A 20,936-nucleotide genomic window follows, 5' to 3' on the forward strand; every position below is an offset into this window, starting at 1 on the left:
GTCACTGTTCAAATGGCACCATAACAGAGAAGCCACCTACAGAAAACAGTACACATGCACGTACACCCCTCCCTTCACTCTCTCTCCCCTTATTCTCCTTTCTTTTTCTTCATACCAAGTATATTATATTCTTATTTTTCAGCCTTATCTTCCCTTGAGAACATTAGCTCCGAGCAAGCAGAGATTTTCTGTTTTGTTCACTGCTATATTCTCAGCACCTAGAACAGTGCCTGGAACGTAGTAGGTGGTCAGTCAATACCTGTTGGATAAAATAGTTCTCAACTATCTTTTGCCTATGGATTACTGAGGGAATGTTAGCGGCTAAGGATACAAAAAGATAAGCTACAGATCCCTGTCCTTGATAAGCTCACAATTGGATTTCCATTTACGTTCTTTCTCTAATTGAAGAAGTTAAAATTGGTGACAGATGTCAATTCTCAAAGTATCTGCTTTTCATACTCACATTTGGAAAATGTACAAATATATTGGTGCCTGAATCGCTTTTGTAAACTGTCCAGTAAGTCACATCTAGAAGGACTTATAAGGACAATCACTTTAAATTCCATGTCTCCTTAAAAAACAATCTGTCACCATTCACCAGAAGTAGACACATTACTTCTCTCTGTCTGGTGGTGAAGCCAGGTGTCTAGAAGTTACTTCATAACTGATAGGTGACTTTTCTCAAATGTTAGTCCCAAGAACGTGGGAGTGATGTACCTTTAAATGCTTCCAACTGCAAGAAGGTCAATAAGATTTATGGTTTATCTAACAGGTAAAATATTTCATTTTATAAGTGATTCCCCAAAGAGCTGAAAAATATTCAATAACCTTTCTTCCGCAAAGGCAAATAATCGTTACTATTAGAAATGCAGTTTGCTCATTAAGTTGGATTAGCATGTCATGAAACTGATGCCAGCAATACTTTTCCTCTCTCATGGTTTGTGTTAATGAAGGTAACATGATGAAGACATTCTCTCTCACTTTAACCAGCTGTGTGATAAAGTGATTTTAAACACACTAACTCTCCAGATAAACCTCACTTTTTGTATTATTTGTTCCTTTGGTTGCTATCCTTTTAAACATTGAACTCACGAGCTAACTTAGCTTTTAGCACAAGCCAGGGCCTGTTAGTGACATATAACCCAACACTGTATAGCACGGTACCTACAGACTCTAACTCAGGACATAGTTCTCAAAGGTCTTCTATGAAAATATATCCAAGGTTTTTTAAATAGATCAAGTGAATGTCTAATAGGAGAATTCTTAGGGAAATTTGAAGGTTTAAATTACCATAAGAATTGAAATCTGAGCCTTTTGTGCATTGACCCTGCATGGGTTGGTATCCCATCTCTGCACATACCAGAGTAAGGGCTGAGCTGTCTGCATGGGTTTTCATCTCCTTGGGAGGTGGGCAGCCACAGGGAAGCACCTCCCATGCCAAGTGGGGCTTCTCTGAAGGGATTAAGTCCTCTGGTCCTCCAAGGGACTCCTGCTGTGGGGGCTGATGTGGTTTCAAAGTTTCCTCTGGGCCAATCACAACAAGCACCCTGCCACTAGCCCGGCATCAAAGATTGGTCCAATAAGAGTTCAGCTCTGTCAAGCCCAATGTTGAAGCCTCAGACAGAGTCAGAAGCCTGAAGGGCTACTTGGTGAGATATCCCCCTTCCACAGATGGCCCTTAGAGAGGGCTTCTCTGCACTTTCAGTCCTAATGGCTGTAACTCTGTAGAGGAGTTTCGGTCTTAAATGCCTGGACTCTAAAGCTTCACTCAAGCTAGACAGGAAAACAGAAACTCTAGCAAGTGCTGAGAGATCTGCGTTTTCCTCGGCCTTTGGGTCCTGGACTAAGGTCAATCTGGCAGCATGACTTTCTGCCCTAAACAATTCTGCAGTGCTTTCCCCTGAGCTAAACAGTAGGTGGCAGACCCAAGGACACAACCGGAGAGTTCAAGCATGTCCACCAGTGAGCACTTCCAAAAAGGGAGCTGTGAAGGTTTATTAGCCAGAACTTACCAAGATATGGACTATTGACATTGAAATAGAGGAATGAAGAGAGGAAGGAATGAGATGTCTGTGGGTAAGAGAGGATGAAAATCTTTTGCTGACATCTCAATGAAAGATTTAAGCAGCTTAGGAACCTAAGATCTCTCAGATTCTCTTAGGTATAGAGGATGGAAAATAAACAACATGCAAAGGGACCATAAATATAAAGAAGGATAGAGGTTAAACATTCCTGGGGAGCCTCTTCTCTCAGTAATAGCCTGATGCTCAACTTGGTTTTTATTCTGAATGATTTGTTGGTAATATTTCTGGATATATTAAAAATATAGAGAATATTCGGGGACCAACAGACCTCATAAATAACAGCAAGTAACATTAGGGGAAAGATACTTTAGATACTTTATAGTATCTAAAGAGTTTTAATGGACACAAGGACCCCAGAGGGGTGGCTTCAACAGATTGTGATTATGAGTACCACCCCACCCCCAATAGTTCCCCAATGAAACTATCACAACAGCTTGAAATCAATCCCTGGACCTACGAGTTTGTCCTATTATGAAAACTTCAAGATATTAATCATTTGCCGTATCAGCCTAGGACCCTCAGTGTATGTGAGGGGGCATGCTTGGCATCGTGTACAGGTAAACACATGGGTTCTGAACTCAGACAAACCTCAGTTTGGAGCTTACCTCTACCACTCATGAGTGGAGGGGCCCCAGGTAAGGTCCTAAGCCCCCAAACCTTGGTCTCCTTGAGTACTCTAATTATGCCCATCTTACAGATATCTTTTAGAGTTATTGTAAGAGTTCATTGAGATAACGTGAGTAAAGCATGTGGCACAGTGCTTGAAGTATACTCAACCCAAGATGCCACTGAAAGACAAGGGGCTATAGGAAGTGCTTGATGGAGCTGAGCAATGGACAAGTAAGAAATATCATCTCCAAGTAGAAAGAGGAATTTGGAATCATTTACAGACAGATTGACTAAAAATGTTCTTAGGACCAACCCTAGCATGTGGACTCTGAATGTATGTCTTAATCATCTTTTGCCTATGGATTACTGTATGTCTTATTCATCTTTTGCCTATGGATTACCAAAAGTTAGCCAAGGCAAGGGCTCAACATATCCTTCTCAAATTGAATTGAATGTGTGAAGTAGGCAAGACTTCAGACTTATATCTAGCAGTATCCCACTCAAATACCTACATCTGTTGTTTTTCATTTTGAACACTAAGTGGAATATTTAAGAGCTGACTTATCCCTTATTTATTTTACATGACTAAAAATGGTGTGTGCTAAATATTTTTTCAACTTACTGTTATGCAGTTCCCATGTGTCTACAAATATCTGCATCCTATACTGCAGGGGAAAAGGAAGAAAAGAAGCAGACCCCTGTTTTGTAGAGGGGAAAAAAATCTAAATGAGCACACAAAGCATCCCAAAAAATATAGAAGGAGTGATGTGGCCTTTAACAAAGAAAAGCAACAATAATGTACTGTTTTAAAACAGAAAAAATATCGCTTTAAAATCTAGCTTTTAAAAAAGGTCAGAGAAGTTTAAGGTTTACTCAAGTGTAAATGTCAATTGGAATAAGTGATACCTGTGAGAAAATGGGGAGACCACTGACCTTTTATCCAAGAGAAGGCTAGAAATGATGTCCAAGAAGAGTGAAGGGAGGGGGAAAAAATCATGAGAATTTTGAGCAAGGGAAAGAAGCCAGAATGAGGGGAAAATCTAATTAACTGAAATTGTTAGTTACACACACACACACACAGTGCTTTTAGTTGCAAAACCATACACAAGCTGAGTAAATATTTTTAAAGGTGATATATTAAGTTACTACCTGATCAACCTGCAGAGGAGGTTCTATTCAGGTCTCCATGTGATCCCAGACTACCTCTTTTACCTTCACAACTGGGCTTCATTCTCAGACACATTTTCCCCTGGTAGTGCCAGAAACTCCCACAGTCACACAGAAAAAAATGTGCTCACTGGGTCATTTAAACAAAATCCCAGAATTTGATCTTCTCTTGATTGGTCTATACCATTGCCTCTGCCCTATGAGCTCCTCAAATACAGGGACAGGTCCTTATTCTTGTGTTTATCTTTCCAGAGTCCATCACATTGCCTCATTCAAAAGAGGTGTGTGGTCAATGTTTGTTGAAGGAAGGAATTAATTGCGCTCTCCTTCCCCTGTAAGTCAAAGTGGGATATGGAAGCAATAACCTGGTGATCGGTTCGCCCAGTCTCGTTGTTTCTTCCCATCTCTTAATCTCACACACAGGAGCTGTAAGTCATAATGCATGATGAGAAAAAGTCCCCAGGACCTTGGACAATCTTCTCTGAATAAGCAAATCCATGACAGGAAAGCAGTGATTAACGGCATCTCTGTCAGGTGATGCTTGCTTGATTAATAGGAAATATGGTCCATATTTCATATGAGTTTTCCTAAACTTCAAACACAGAGACTAAAAATTCAAATTCTGCTCTATCAAGCTGTGGTTTCATACTGTGTGTCTTTACTCTCCTCTCATCCCAATTAAGCAATAACAACTTTAAGGGCAAAATCTATACATTGTACTTCTCTGTAACCCACACAGTACCCAGCACAAAGCTCTACAAATACCTGTTGAATGAAGGAATGAAAAAGATTCACTTCAGCTGTTCCAATGTTGTAGTGCAAATGAACCATATCAGAGGGACATTCTTCCACTGAATTCTGGAAATTTTTAGGATACATGTAATTCAAAGACTTGGTACTGAACTATTTCTGGGGTAAGTCAGTTTTATCTGAGATGGGTGAATGTCAGTCCTAAATCCTTGTACTTAATATCCTCCTTCCTATTCTTCAATCAAAGGCCACTGGCCTTAGAAAATTTTAAATCTAGGTTCTTGCCCAAGTCTTTCCATTTATTAACATTAAAAAATAGGAATAATAATATCTCAGATGTTTCATTGCAAAAAATTGAATGAATTGAAAAATGTAAAAGCACCTCAGAAATTATAAAGTATGATACAAATGCCTTACTCTAATCATTCCCAGTTGGGTCAATGCATTTCAATCTTATGCTGAATAACTGAAATAATAATAATAACTAAGTTTTATCTAATGTTTGTGGGATTCTAGGCTATAATCTAACTTAACTAAAGTCCCTCACACTAGTCTCTACCATTATCCCCATAAGGAAACTCTGAGACTCGGTGTAGTTAAAGGGCAAGGTTAAGGCCATATAGTCAATTACGGAGTTTGGATTCCAACCTGAGCAGTCTGGTTCCAGTGTCCCTACTATTAAGTGCAGCATTATGCTGTCTCCTAAAAGAAAAGCAGAGATTTGGTTGAATCTAGTCATGAGAAAGCTGGTTAGAGAGTGAGGTCATGAGACATCTGATGGGTTCTATCCTTGATCATTATTTCTACACTATCACCATATGATCTTCTCTACCCTTATTGTTTCAACCATCACCTATATGCTAATAGTATCCAAACTGCTGTTATCCTGGCTTCTAGATACATATATCTATCTACCTAGTCACTTGGTTATTCATTCAGCAAACACCCATTGAGCATCTACATGTCAGTCCTGAGCCAGTTGTTAAATGGAGCATAAGCTAAATAAGAGACCTGATCTCATGGAGTTTATGCTAGGTGGAGAAAGGCAATGAATAATTAATTAATACAATGCATTCATATAGGATTACATTGCATGAATGCTTCAGGAGTGAGCATCCCAAAAGAGAGACAGTCTGGTGGAAGCTGTATTGCCTTTTCTAACATAGACTCCTCAGTCGACAAAGTCACTCACCTCATTCTACTCATTAAAAGTGAGTCACTAAGACCAACCCATATTCAAGGAGAGGAGAATGAGATTCCATTTTTTGATGGGGGTGAGGGGGCATGTCAAAGAACTTGCTGATATATTTTAAAACCACCACACCAGCCATTTTCCCCAACCTTCAGAGGGATATGAGCATCTCAGCTCCCTTAGTCAAATCTGGAAGCTTTAAGTAAAGCTGCTCTGACAGACACACACACACACACACACACACACACACACACACACACACGCAGAAACTCAACTGCATTCCTTACGGAACTCCTCTGGAGCTCCAGGGAGCTGGCTCTGTTCATCCTGCCCATGTAGCCCTTTCCCTTCCCTTCTGTGAGCTCACTGTGACACTGCCTTGACGGTTATTTCATATTTCAACCCATATCGACATAGAACTTTGTCCTTCTGGTCTCTTCATTTGTGCCATAGGTTCCTAGAGGATAATTAGTGTGTATTATGCATATCATTTCTAAGTGTTTATCACACTATTTTAAATGGAGCTATTCTCACAGATTGCAGAAGAGAAAAAAGGAGGAAGGAATTTTCCTCTACTTTCTGATAATAACTGTCCCTCTAACTTTTGCACTATATGAACTAAAAGATATGCATATACACACATTGTGTGTATACTCTGCAAATTATGTGAAATATCAGACTCTCAGACACCTGGAAAGTCCTTAAAGATCACCTAGGGCACAACCATCCTATTTTTTTTTTCCACAAGTTTTACAAACATTGCTTTTTTTTTAATTCACACAATAAATCTATGAAGAAAGTACTGTTATTATGCTGATTTCTCCTATGAGAAAAATGAGGCTAAGAGCATAGTATTCTCAAGTTCATATCAGTCAATAAGTGGGAGCCCGAATCTGAGTCTGCCTGACTCCAAATCCAGGACCCCGTCAGCGAGGAATCGCAGGTCCAGAGAGAGGCAGGGACTTGCCCAAGTTTAGGATCTGAGCTCCCTGATTCTCAATCCAATGTCTTACTCATATAAGTAAGAAAAAACAAACAAACAAAAAACTCTTCTCTCTCTAAATTAAAAATTAGAATCAGTTCACCCCAACCTGGAATTTCAGACCAAATCTTTTGTCCTCATTTTTTTTTTTCCTTTTGGACCTGAATTCAAATAACTGGAAAAGGGTGAAAGGGCAAAAAAAATCATCGAAAGAAGGAATTCCAATACTACAACGTCTTGCCACATGAAAAGGTCAAGTGGTGCTCTGTTTCAGTCTGTAATAGGCTACAACTTGAGCAGTACCAGCCGCGAAATACCGGGCAATTTTCTGACCTTTTTGGCTGTGGCTGTAAGTGCTTTGATTCTTGGGACATTCTATACCTATATTTGAAACTAACGAAAGAGAAAAGGAAAAAAAGTGTTTCTAGATACTCTGCTCTCATGATATAAAATATAACCTACAGGTGTATATGGTGGACATTGCTTATTTGTGGTTTTTTGTTTGCTGTGTTTTGTTTTTGGCTGCCAAGTACCCAAATGCCTGTCCTATAACTACAGAAGTCCCTTCTTAGGAATCTTGGAAGGAGGCAGGGACCCCCTCTCACTGCAGAAGACACTCTTCTCCCAGCCTCCCTTATTGCTAGGATGTAAAATCTGGGCTTGGTTAATCAGATGCCTCTACTCTGGACTTTGAGTAAGGACCTAGTGACAAAAAAATAAGCAGAAACAGACGAGAATCTATTCTGGAAGTGGAAAAATAACGGCAGTAGAAGCTTCCAGTTTTCAAAGACATTAGAGGCAGGTATAGCATCCTCTGCTTGTTGCCAGTAGTAGTGTCAGCCATGGCATTCAACGTTCTACAGAGAGGACAGCAGTGTCTTCACAGACTGGTTCTTAGCATAATTTGGGCAGTGGTGGTTGTTGCTGTCCGTTATCTTTTGTTTTTAACCATACTCTGAGCCTGGATTCCAAGCACTCTTTGACCAAATCAATATCACTTTAATAAATTCCTTTCTTGTTTAAATTAGCCAGAGACAATTTCTTTTCCTTAAAACTAAGAACGCTGATACTTTGAGGAATAAAATTAAAATGTAATTTAAAATACTAAGTATAGAATGGGGCAGAATTTCTATAAAAAAATTACATTCAAATACACTTGATGAAAATTTTTACTGACAGTGACTCATGTATAAAAGAACTGATACAGCTGCCTATTATCACATTTTCAAAATTTGTAAAACAGGATCAATATCTAGACTGATTTCCCATTCACACGCAGGTCTCCATCTAGATAACCTCTATTTCTGTTAAGGATACCATCAATTTCCTCATCACTCAAGCTCCACACATATCTTCCCCTCTTTCTTCTCACTTACATTTATTAATGAAATACTTTCTATTTTCCCTAACAATGACCTCTCAGGTCTCTTCCTGCCATCATACTCCCAGTGGCCAAACTCAATGCAGGAAATTATCACCTCCTATGTGGGCTAATGCTATAATTTTTTAACTGGCCTACCTGTCTCCAATGTATTTTGTGCCATATTAATTTTCCCAAGACACTGTGCATCATCACTCTATAAATCAAAATCCTAGATGGTTGACCATTGCCTGCAGGATAAAATCCAAACTGTTTAGCATGACATAGGACACTCCTCATAATCTGATGCCTTCTTACCCTTCCAATTTGACCACCACATGTTTCTATATATTTACTATAATAATATTTATGAAGGAAAATATTTTTAAACATAACATACTGATTTAATGAAATCAATAGATAAAATGCATGCTTGAATAAAGACCACAGCAATTAAAATTTAACCAAAAAAAGTTGCAAGAAGATTTTTATGGCTACAATGTTATAATAACCAACACTAAAAATAACTGCCACGTTTGAAATGCTTATTATGTGCCAATGTTCTAAATGTCCTATTGGTATTGTCTATATAAATATTATAGCAACTTTATAAGGTAAGTGTTATAGTTCCATTTACATATGGAAAAACTGAAATGCAGAATGGCTGAGAAATGTATTCAAAAATCATGTAGTCAATAAATACAGAGTGAAAATTCAAATGCCAAGAAGTCAATTCTTAAATAAGAAGCATATTTTCTTAAAGGCATGTTGTCACAGTGGTAGAGTAACTATGTAAATTTATACATTTTTATGTGATCTATGCTTTAAATCAATTGTAAAAGGAAACATATTGCTAGTATCAAGAGACTATTCCTTATTCACGCCATTCCCTTAACCTTACTGAAATTATCCTTCTAGCCCCACTTTAAGGCTCCGTAAATACTTTCTTGTCACCTCTTTCCACATCCCAGTTTTTACACTTCTAACAGGTAATTGCTTCAATCTTCCTTGTAACATAGATAGTAGTTTATCTGCTTTTCTCTTCCTCAAAAGAAAGTAAATCACTGAATTGTGAGGCCGCAGTGAAATAACAAATCTAAAATGCCTAGGGAAAATAAATTAAATTAAAAAATAAATAAAGTAAAATAAAATAAAATGCCTAGAACACAGTAGAAATATAGTGATTATTTATTTCAATCTAGACTTCTAGGATAAAAGTTAGTAAACATTGGTGATGGATGCAATAGACAAAGACACTTCAGAGAAAGTTGAGAGTCAGCACCTTGGACAGCTCAGAAGTCTTCCGGAGCTTTCTGCGGCAGTTCTGACACAAACCAAAGTAATTTCCAGCCTCATCTGTCTATAAGGATAACCTAAGGTCTCTCCACCTTACAATTATGGGATCTGCCAGTCTCCCAGAAAAAGGACAGCCTTGTCTATTAGGGAACTTTAATGTATGTCATGGTCTAACCAGCTCTCTCACTGCAGAATAACAGTGAAGTTAATATAATGTGGTTATCCAAAGTTACCCTAATAAATTTAATAAAAACAAATAAATTTTAAAAAACAATTTAGGCTCTAAGCCCTTGATCTTGAATCCCGGCTACCCCACTCACTAGCTGTGCGACGTTAGACAAATTGTGTGGTATCTTAGTGCCTCATTTACCTTTTCTGTTAGATGGGAATAATTACAGTAACTACTTCATAGAATTACAGTGAAGACAAAAAGATATCATCTACATGTAGCCTAAAGCCACAGAACTGGTTCTCTCTTGGTCCTGCCATAGACTCATGTGACCTCGAGAGGCCTTTTACTTCCTCAACTGTGAAATGAGAGAGTTGGACCAGAGCAGATATTTCTAACATAGAATACACAAAACCTGAAATCTTCTATATCGTGTCCCAACTAAATTTTTCTTATTTTATGTCTGTTCCTTTGGGCAGGGTCAGGATTCAGACTTGGAGGAGTCTGGGGATTCTGGACACCATAACCCAGCCCTTCAGTTCAGGCCCCCCGACTTTAGTGCTCTAAATTTTGGATAATTTTTTTAAAAGCATGAGGTTTTCAGCATCCCTCTGGCCCAGGTTTTCTGAGCTTTCTTCAAACCTAACTACAATCCCAACACTAACTATTGAAGGAGGGCATGTGGCACCAATATTTCCAGGCCATTTCCCTGTTTTCCGCAATCTGTCAAGATCTTCCTTGGTCCCTGTATCCATTCATTTCAATAACCCCAGATTCTTGTTTCAGGTGATCGGATGGCCTACAGATTTCAGTTTCCCCTGCACCTTTCTTACTGAGAGTTCCTGAAACAAAGCCATGCAGCTCTGAGTCCCTGTGTACAGACCTGCTTATGAGTTCTTCCCTTTAATCCCCAGCATCTTTGCCCAAGTGCTTTTAGAAGTGTTATGAACTTAAATGGTTTCCCAGCTTCTAACATAAGATCATGGCTTTAAATCTCAAAATCACAGTATACCTGGTTATTAATAGTAGGGGATTTCAGCTCGACACAATGCTCTGGTAGACTGCCAGCAATCCAAGTTTAACATCCTCCAGGGTGTGAAATTAAAAGGAAAAAATTCTAAAAGCCTTGGAGTTTCTGTTTATTTGAACTAGAGTTTTTTAACTCCTTCTATATACCTTCCATGAGCTGTAAGATGGCTGATCAATGTTTTTAGTGCTCCCAGGGCAAATGACTATGTCTTACTCATTTTTGTTGCTTTAGTGACTTGTATATAATATGTGCTTGTAGGAGATTGGATTATTGTTCAATAATATTCACTTTCTCCTGTTCACTCTCATTGGAGGAGCATGTGTCATTGATGTTGGGTTTGTCTATGTGTCTTGCTTTGGCCAATAGGATGCTAACAAATATAATACAGCCACAGCTGAAATGTGTTCATGCACTTGGACCTACTCTCTTGGACCTCTGCCATAACTACGAGAAGAAAATTTCCAGGGTAGCTTACTGGTCCCAGAGGAGTATAAGAAATATGGTGAGCAGAACTCAATGGCTCCTACTGAGCCCAGCCTATATCACATTTGAAAAATTAGTGGACATGACCCATAATTTGTTATTACTTAATACCAGGTTAAGTAAAGAAACACGTTTTCCAATTTTGTTATATACTCTTCCCTTCACTGACCTTATCTCCATTCTACAAATAAGAAAACTGTCCCTTTTGAGAAAGGCAGAACTGTCCTGAAATCATGCTGTGCTGGGGGGAAAATCTAATCTCTTTAGAATTTATAAGAATCAAGAATTCCCAATAAGCATAAAATTGAACCTGTTTTTACTACCGTGGTTAAAACTGGACTGAAAATTAAAAATTCATTGCTTAGTGCAGTTTACAGAAGCTATGTTTCAGCTCCTTGGAAAAAGTTCCCAATCCACTCAATTTAGCAAACATAAGAACACAAAAATTACCAACCAAGGTCAGATACCCAGTAGCCCTCCGCACAGGGTTCTCTGACACTTGAAAAAACAAAGTCGTCCTTGAAAAAAAGTTAGGTTGCAAGCAAAAGACCCCTGGTTGCCCTTAATAAATCATCCTGAATCTGTCATTTAAGTACGCTTCTGATAGAAATATCTGGTAACAGACTTTCCCTTCGCCACAAACAACTATTAAAAAAAAAAAAAAGAAAAATTGAGGATGCCACTGTTTTTAAGTATTGGACAATAGTGCAAGAACTGTAACTCCTAAGAGACAGGAAATTCAAGAGCTGTGCTGTAAAATCACCCCAGCGATATGCCTGGGGACAATTTCCCAAATAAAGTACAATGAGCTCAAGTCCAAGCAGAGTGTGGTGGTCCTGCTGAACTGAAGTGGCAAAGATCAAGGTTTGGGGCAGCTGAAACAGCTGGAAACTTTGGGGCAGGGCACTGAGAGAAGAGACTATAACAGAAGGGCACCCCATATGTTTATGTTAGGGCTCCTCAAAAGTCCTAATCCAAGGGCTAAGTTCATATACACAGAATGAGACTGTGCTTACCTGAGAATGGCTGCCATGAGCTTAAGAATGGAAAAGCAATACTGGAGATCTGAGCAGCACTAGAGCACACTGGCAGTCCAGCCTGACTCAGTAGAAAGACATGTTAACACCTCATTAACTCCCTAGGCAACAGGCCAACATACCAGAAAGTTTTCTTATGAGTAAGGACCCTGTCTACTCGAGACCCACCTGAACAAAGCCTTAAACCAAGTCCTGACTAGATCCATGGAGGAAACAGCTAAGAACCGGAGTCCCACCAAATTAGAGAGGCTTGTGAACTACCTTGGGCTTTTCATGGATATGGCATAACAAAATATAGGACCAAGTCCACACTATTATTAGGTAATGATCCAATAATTGACTATCTGTTAACCAAAAGTAAAGCATCTTTAGAGAAAGATTACAGAATCAGAGATTACAAAATATCATCAATGAGCAGTACACAATAAAATATTACAAGGCGTTTAAAAAAAAAGAAAAGAAAAATGTAACCATAGTGAGGAAAAATCAGTCAAGAGAAACCGACGCCTAGGCATTTACCCAATAGAAATGAAAACTTAAATTCACACAAAAACCTGTACACAAATGTTTAAAGTGGCTCAACTCACTATCACCAAAAACTTAAGACAACTCAAATGTCCTTCAGTGGGTGAATGGATAAACAAATGTTTGCACATTCATCCAACAGACTACCATTCAGCAGTAAAAAGAAATGAGGAATTGGATACTTACAACAATGGGATGACTCTCAGAGGCGTTATACTGAGAGAAAGAAACAAGTCTCAAAAGTTGCAGGCTGCATAGTTCCATTTATATTACATTTGAGAAAAGGCAAAACTATAGCTACAGAGAACAGAGCAGTAGTTGTCAAATTACGAATGGAGAAGGATTTGACTACAAAGACGCAGCACAAGGGAATTTTCTGGATGATGGACCCATTCTACAACCTGATAGTGGGGGTGGTTACAAGAATCTGTATATGTGTTAAAACTCACTGAACTACACACCAAGAAAGTAAATCTTACTATATGTTAACTTTTAAAATAATGCTTAAAGTCTGCAAGGAAAAGGGACATAAAAGGAATATTATAGACATCTTTAATAAATTCAATAACAGAAAACTATTATATATCTGAACCAATCAAAAAACAGGCAAAGATATAAACAGACAATTTACAGAAACACAAATTTTTTTTAAAGCATATGCCATTTCACCCAGCAATTCCACTTGCAGAAATTTATCCTACAGCTCTATTTACATGTATGTCAAATGACCTATGAGCCATATTATTTATCAAAGCCTCGTTTTTATTAGCAAAAGGTGTGGGAAGACCTAAATGTTCATCAATACTAGATTGGTTAAATGAAATATGATATATACATATTTGTAGAGCCAGATGAATGATAGAGTAATTGGGAGGATTGTTTCATAAATTATATAAATGTCTAACAAATGTACTGTATACTTGAAACTAATAATAAAATAAAATAAAATGCTAAAAAAATTTAAAGCGAAAGCTCACAAGGTCTGAAATAAAATATTTTTAAATGAATACTGTTAAAGTAAAAAAAAAATGAAAGGTAAAAACACTGAGGTAAACTACTGTGTAAAAAAAATAGAAAAAGGATCTATAAATGGCATAAAATGCCTTTAGAAAGATACACAAGAAACTGGTTAAATTTGTTGCCTCTGGAGAAGGGACCTGAATGCCTAGAGAATTGAAGGACAAGAGGAAAATGTTCCACTGTACATTACTTCATTCCTTTTAAATTTTGATCCACATGACTGAACGACCAATTTCCAAATAAATGAAACTTTTAATCCATAGAAACCTTTTGGGAAATTGTCTTTCCGTCTAGATGATCTGGAATCAGTCCTTTATGACTAAATGTGTTCATTATGCTATCATGATCTGCCCCCACAGGACGGGGACAAAGATCAGCCAAATCCTAGCAGCCATTCCTTTCCTTGTAAGGTTAGCTAAACTGCTGTGACTCAAAGCCAAGTAAGAACATAACGAAGTACAAAATAAATTCCTAATGTCAAGGACACACATGCATTGCCATTTCTTCTATTCACAAAGTTTGGTATTCCACAAAGGCTTATTTTGCCACTTTTTAGATTAACTTGTGGAATGTTAATCATACTTTCTGTTGGAGGTAATAGCCACTTTCAGGGTCTAATATGAGAGATTGTATATATGACCCTAAGTTTTACCCCAAAACATTTACCTTTGGCATGTGCTGATACCTAAAATTCTTAGAATCATCATAATAGCAATCATCATCATCATCATCATCATCATCATCATCATCAACAATAATGGCTAAAATTTACTGAGCATTTATCATGTACTTAGTATATATGCTAGGTACTTTGCAATGCCCTTTACATAAATCATTTCAGTTTCTGTTTCCGTTATATCTTTGAGGTTGTGCAGCATTGTGAGGAGGTGGGGGATTTACAGATTGGAAAGAAGGAAGATAAACACACATTCAAGCATACACACACACACAGTTTTTGATATGAGGAAACTTAGAGAAGTCAACTTGCTTAAGACAATCTCATGAGTGGTACATCCGAGATCTCCAGAAGCAGACACGAACAGCCTGACTCCAAAGCTCATATTCTGTTACCAAACACCACCTGTAATTGGAGAATCTTTGCACAGAAGAAAGCCTTAAGGTCCTCTAGTTAAATTTCCCAGATTCCCCACTCCACAACATGCTTGACAAGAAGCTACCCAGCTTCTGTGGAGTGACAGGGAGCTCACAATCTCCTGAGACATCACAAGACATCTCTAATTCTTGACAAAGCCCTTCTTACTACAAAGTTCAAACCATCTGCTTCCCTGACACTCCCTTTTCTCTCTGCCAGAGTGATACACAGTAGGTGTCTAATCCATCCATCACAGAACAGACCTTCCAGTCTGGGGAGTCGGCTCTCCTGCCTTCGCTCATATTTATCCTCTTCTAGGTGGGTCTTTAATCCTTCCTCTGGAAAGTCTCCAAGACTCCTCAACATCCAAAGGACCTTCATTTCAATACCTCTTTGGATTTTTTTTTTAATATATAAATCAACTTCATGAATCATAATCTATATACAATAGAAAGCACAGGCTTTCAGTATTACAATTTAATGGATTTTGAGAAAATGTACACACCTGTGAAACCCACACCCACACTAAAATATGGACTGTCTCCATCACTTCAAAAAGTTCTCTGGTGTCCTTTCCCAGGGAATCCTCCTCCCACCCCCACCCTAGGGAACCGCTGATCTGATTCCTATCACCATAGCTTAGTTTTACCTATAATCACAGTAAGAACTCTTTTTGCATCTGGCTTCTTTAATTCAGCATAATGTTTTTGGAATTCATCATGTTGTAAGTTGCAGTAATGTGTTCCATTTTTCTTGCTGGTTAGTATCCCATAGTAGAAACATATCATAATTTATTTATCCATTCTCCTATTGATAGACATTTGATTATTTCCAGTTTGGGGCTGTTTCGAATAAAGTTGCTATAAACATTCTTATAGAAGTTTGGATGTGTGCTTTCATTTTTCTAAGTAAATACCCAGGAGTGAAATAAGTAGGTTCATGGGATAGATGTATATTTAATTTTCAGGGAAACACAAGGAAAAACCACAGAGAGATACCACTTTATACCCAGTAAAATAGGCATACTTAAAAACACTGATGACCCTGAATGTTGGCGAAGATGTGAAACAATAGGAAGACTCTACAACCTGCATGTACAACTCACGGTGTTGGTTGAATAGCTCCAGATACAGATACCTCCCCTGTTCTGGGCCTTCAGCCTCCCTTCATTAATCCAGCTGGCTCCTACTCAGCTGGCCACCAGCTGGCATGCCAAAGACCTTTCACATTTACTATTGTTAACCTTATTCCCTTGAACCTCTTGTGTGCCAATGATTTTTCTAACCCAGATGCTGGGCATAATTTTCCAACTTAAATGAACTTTATAATAAATTACACTTGTCCACATTATAAAGGGAAAATTACTGTTTACCATCAAAGTGATCAAAAAAAGCACATGAGAGAAATTGAAATTAAAATGTTTACAAAATATCTATAAAACAATGTGTTTAAAACCAAACCAAACCAAAAAAAAAAAAAAAACTACAAAATAAGAAAAAGAAGAATGCAAGTGATTGGGAATAAATAATATGTTAATTATATTTTAGTCTAGAAAACGTTTCCTAAACATGATCTTATATCATATCACAACCACACCTGTCAGGTAGGTGTTTAGGCTGCTCCTCTTTTGTGAATGAGGAGGCAAGTTCAAAGAGGTTAACTGCTGAAGATCACACCACTAATTAGATATCAAAGCATGACCAAAAACCAAGTTCATGTGGTTTTTCTGCACATTGGCACATCTCACCCTGATTACTCTCAATATCCCACGAGTAACTCAAATCCATTCGACCAATTTGCAATAGACTTACTGAGGATTACCTTTGGCCCTGTTTTATGACCCTTGATGGTTAAAGTTAAAATTTGATGCATTTTTTGAAGCACGTGGATTAGCATTTCCTTACTGACAAAAGAGTCAAGAAACTTGAATCCTGACCCTGCCTTGCAATGACAAGCTCTAGTGCCTTGTGTAGAGATAATATGGTGAAGGAAAAGAATGTGGGTTTTGGACCAAAAAAAAAAAAAACCTAGTTCAAGCCGGCTACTAACTGTGTGGCCTTGATAAAATCATTTCTCCTCCATGAGCCTTAGTTCATCATCTGAAAAATGAAATAATAATACCTATATTGCAGAGTTATTATGAAAATTAAATGAGGTGATGTGTATAAAGGGTCTACAATGTTAGGTGCTCAAAGAATGGCATTTACATCATAATCATCATCATCATTAACATCGTCATCATCTTCATGACGTATTGCTATCTTAAAGTGGGACTAGATGAGCTTTAAGCTCATGATCAGCTTTCTCTGATATTCTTTGATATTTTAGGATGTTATATTCATATGTGTAACAGAAAACTAGTAGTTTGGAAATTCCTTTGATCCAGGTTCCAGATAACTGAATGGTTACTATTTCACTCTCTGGAATATACATATAAAAGTGTTTTCTTGATTAAGCCATGCACTTATCTATTATTACCAACCTACTATGTGTCAGGCACATGTTAGATAGAGAAGAGCACCCAACAAACCTGACAATTATCCTGTTTAAAGACATATGCATATTTTCCCCTGCAGGGGGCACTAAGAAGCCAGTACAAATTCTTTCAGAAAGTAGCATTGCTCTTTTAACGTCTGTGAATATCCATTCCCAAAAATCACCATTCAGCTAGGATTCACCAGAGAAGCACCTTATTGTCCCACAGACTGCATGTTTTGTGAAAAAAAAATTTTTAAAACAGGCATTAGTTTGACAAAGCTGTAAATTTGTTCAGATTAGAAGTTGCTCATAATAGGACCCATAAGTGCAGAATTAATGAAATGGAAGTTGGCCAATACTAGTCCTAAACACAAAACAACACAGAATTCAGAAGCACATTATGTTACTTCTTTTCCAGGGGACTACAGGTGTGCCTTGCTTTGCACAAAGGGGACATCCTGAACGACTGTGTGCTAATCGATTACTTCTTAAATCAAAGTTCACTTCAAATACACCTAAGGAAGCTATTTTTTAAAAGAAGTGATAGCAAATGCTTTTGCAAAGCTAAAAATCATCTTGAAAAGTATAGAATGATTCCTGAACTAAATTTTATAAATCTAGACTTCTAATAATATATCTAGTTCTAGGCTCATGTATCAGGTTGGTTAATAAAATTAAGTATATGTTCATTTTCTATGAAAATTCCATTTAAACCTTTCATGTGCATAATTATTTATCGTTGTGGTCTGCAGCCACCAACGAAGTCCAAAAATAATTCATTTCTATTTCATTTCATTAAACAGGCACATTATGAATATGAGGCAATAAATGGCAATTTTCATAAGATTTAGCTCTTTCACACAATAAATTAGCAGGAACTGAGAGTATCTGAAGGTTTAAGTCCATGAACAGCTCTTTCCCTAATTATAAAGGAAATGCAAAAGGGGAGAGGCATGAGCTGAGCGTGGAGCCCAGACTGGGAAAGAACGGCCCAGCTTCCAGAACAGGAAACCTATTTGACTATCAATCTGCAAACTGTATTTTATTAAAAAGGTAATTACCCACAGGACTCTTATTTGCAAAACCCACTAAAGGAATATTGACAGTTGGAGCTGTATTAAGGTCTCTGAAGTCATCAGAGAGCACTGGAACCTTTCTTATTTGGTTTAGGGTTTGTGGAGGTTTTCTTCTACTCATAAGATACGGAAAACCCAGGAGAAAGTTGCTCTATGACAATAGCTCCTCGGGGCAGATATCAGGAAAGGGGGGAAAAAACGGTGCAGGGTTTTGAGATCCCTCCTTTGCCTCTTTCTCAGCCCCTCTCCATTCCACGCCAAGTCCTGGCCGGGCTTCGTGGGTGGGTGTGCAGCCGTGTACAGAGCCCTGTGCTCCGAGGGCCCCATGATTGCTCTGTCCTTTCACTGTCTTTAAATTCTTAATAATTTTTAAACAAGGGGTCTCATATTTTCATTTTTTCACTGAGCCCCACGAATTATGTAGCTAGTCCTGCCAAGCCTCCATACCTGCGCATGAGCATGCACACGCACGCATGTGTACGTGTGCACACACACACCCCCCACAATCATCTCCAGGCCTTCATCATAACCACTTGTTCTGATCCTTATAATGTAGGGAGGAGGCAAGAGAATTAAAATGTTAATCAAGCCACAATCAGAGACTGCAATATGCTGATCAGCCCTGCAGACAGGCCAGGAGGACTCCTGCAGAACAACGAAGCTTTCCACTGGGATTGCTAACAACCCATTCCCCACAGGAACCAAGAGTCATTCCCTATGGCTAAAACCATGAGGGCATCTAAAGGTTAAAGGCTGGGAACTGCCAGCAGGCCTTTCACTCTACATACTCTTCTCCTTCCTCACTGTATGTCCCTATCAAAGGAAATGGGAACTAAAGAATGACATATAAACCAAATTCCCTGAACACTCAGGGTCCCTCTCAGTGCCTTTATTCTGTCTCTCTCTCTCTCTCTCTCTCTCTCTCTCGCAACGTCGCTCTCATTCTCTGCCTCTGAGAGGAGACCACAGTGGAATGTTACCCCTTTTCTAATAAACTTTCCTGTTGACTCTAACTTTGGCTTGTGTGTTGAATTCTTTCCACACTCTCCGCCAAAGGACTCTCTTCTCTTGGTACAGGGCTTGGTCTCCAGCCTCCATCCCACCCCCGTCCCCCACCCTGTCTCCCCCACTGGGGGAATTTGCCCTGTCGTGCATCACTTACTAGGTCAAGGTGTTGGAATGTTGGTTTAAAGCTGAAATTCAGAGTGGGCTGCCTGCCTTCAAATCCTCCTTCTTAAGGGCTTTGTGACCTTGATTTCCTCATCTGCATAATGGAGTTATTATGAGAATTAAATAAGGTCTGTAAAGCACAGAGCGTGAATGAGCACTCCTTACAGATGCGTATTCTTGCCATGGTAAATATATATTATGAATGGGGGAAGAAGAAGAAAGACTAGTGCCTCCAGCGTGAAAAGCTGCCTGCCCTCCGGAGGTGAGTTCACTGACCCCTCCTCTCTTCAGTGAAGCACACTGGGTATAGCAGTACTGCTCATCTATCCGAAATGCAGCATTTCCTAAACTTCAGATATTCATGCACCACTGTCAAGATTTTCACTCGGTCTACCACTTCTGCTAACTTAGTAGATTTGTTTAGATCAACTTTTATAAGTGAAATAGTTTTACCTTACTAATAAATTGTATATTACTACTCTAAATGGAAAACCAGTAAGTATCTCATATCAAAAAGAGAATAATATTGTAAGAACCATGAATGGTGCCAGGTAGATACTAGACTTATCAAAGGGATCATTTTGCAAGTTATGTAAATGTCTAAACCATACGCTATACATGTGAAACTAATATAATATTGAATGTCAATTATAATTGAAAAAATTAAAATTTAAAAAATTTTTAAAAAGAAGCGGCTTACATAAATAACATTTAACATTTTGAAACTTTTTTTCACATATCACCTGAAATCGGGGATGCCACCGGTGGTGCCCATGTTAACCTTGTTTTCTCTTCCAGTGGGCTCTGAGCTCTCCAAGGGGAGCAATCATGTTCTCGTTTCTATTTCACCTGCCAAAGCACAGTGCACTGTGAACTGCAGGTTCTCCAAAACCGATTACTGAATGAATACTTGCTCACGAACTGACGAGGGATAGCCCCTTTGCAAAGGTGCTTATGCTGGCTGGTGGCTATCCTAAGGCCCTAAAACCCACACATCCCAAAAGCAAGGGATTTCTCCAATGCAGCATTTCTCAAAATGTGGTCAGAATCGCCCAGCGAGTTTGCTAAAAAGTCAATTTTTCTCACCCCAGGCTGAATCAACTGAATCAGAACCTCTGCACAGAAAGTATGGCCTGGTGACAGAATTTTAGGTATTGACATGTAGTCGTAGTAACAGCAGCACTAAAAACAGCTAACGATTATTGTGTTCTGCATATGTACCAGGAATTATGCTAAGCATTTTACATATATTACCTTGCTTACTCCACCTAACAAGTCTATGAGGTAGGTCCTTGCCAAGGTCACAGAACTATTAAGGGGCAGGATTTAACCCAGGCAATTTGACTCCAGAACCAAACTCTTTTGGGGGAGGAGGGCAGCTTCTAGAATGAGGTCTTACCCATGGATTCATCCAT

General features: G+C 38.5%; 1 protein-coding gene across 3 annotated transcripts in view; it reads right to left on the reverse strand.

Moving 5' to 3' along the window:
• Positions 1 to 20,936, reverse strand: part of SGCD (sarcoglycan delta) — a 1,401,159-nt gene that overhangs the window by 1,256,825 nt on the left and 123,398 nt on the right. The window contains exon 1 of one of the 3 annotated variants that reach the window (XM_023528635.1): positions 12,139 to 12,203. The exons of the other annotated variants lie outside the window; for them this stretch is intronic. The gene's annotated coding sequence lies outside the window, so the exon portion shown is untranslated. Of the gene's footprint in view, positions 1 to 12,138; positions 12,204 to 20,936 lie in introns of those variants that run through there. 3 annotated transcript variants of the gene reach the window in all.

This window comes from Pteropus vampyrus, unplaced genomic scaffold, assembly GCF_000151845.1.
Source record: "Pteropus vampyrus isolate Shadow unplaced genomic scaffold, Pvam_2.0 Scaffold30, whole genome shotgun sequence".
NCBI classification, from domain to species: Eukaryota; Metazoa; Chordata; class Mammalia; order Chiroptera; family Pteropodidae; genus Pteropus; species Pteropus vampyrus.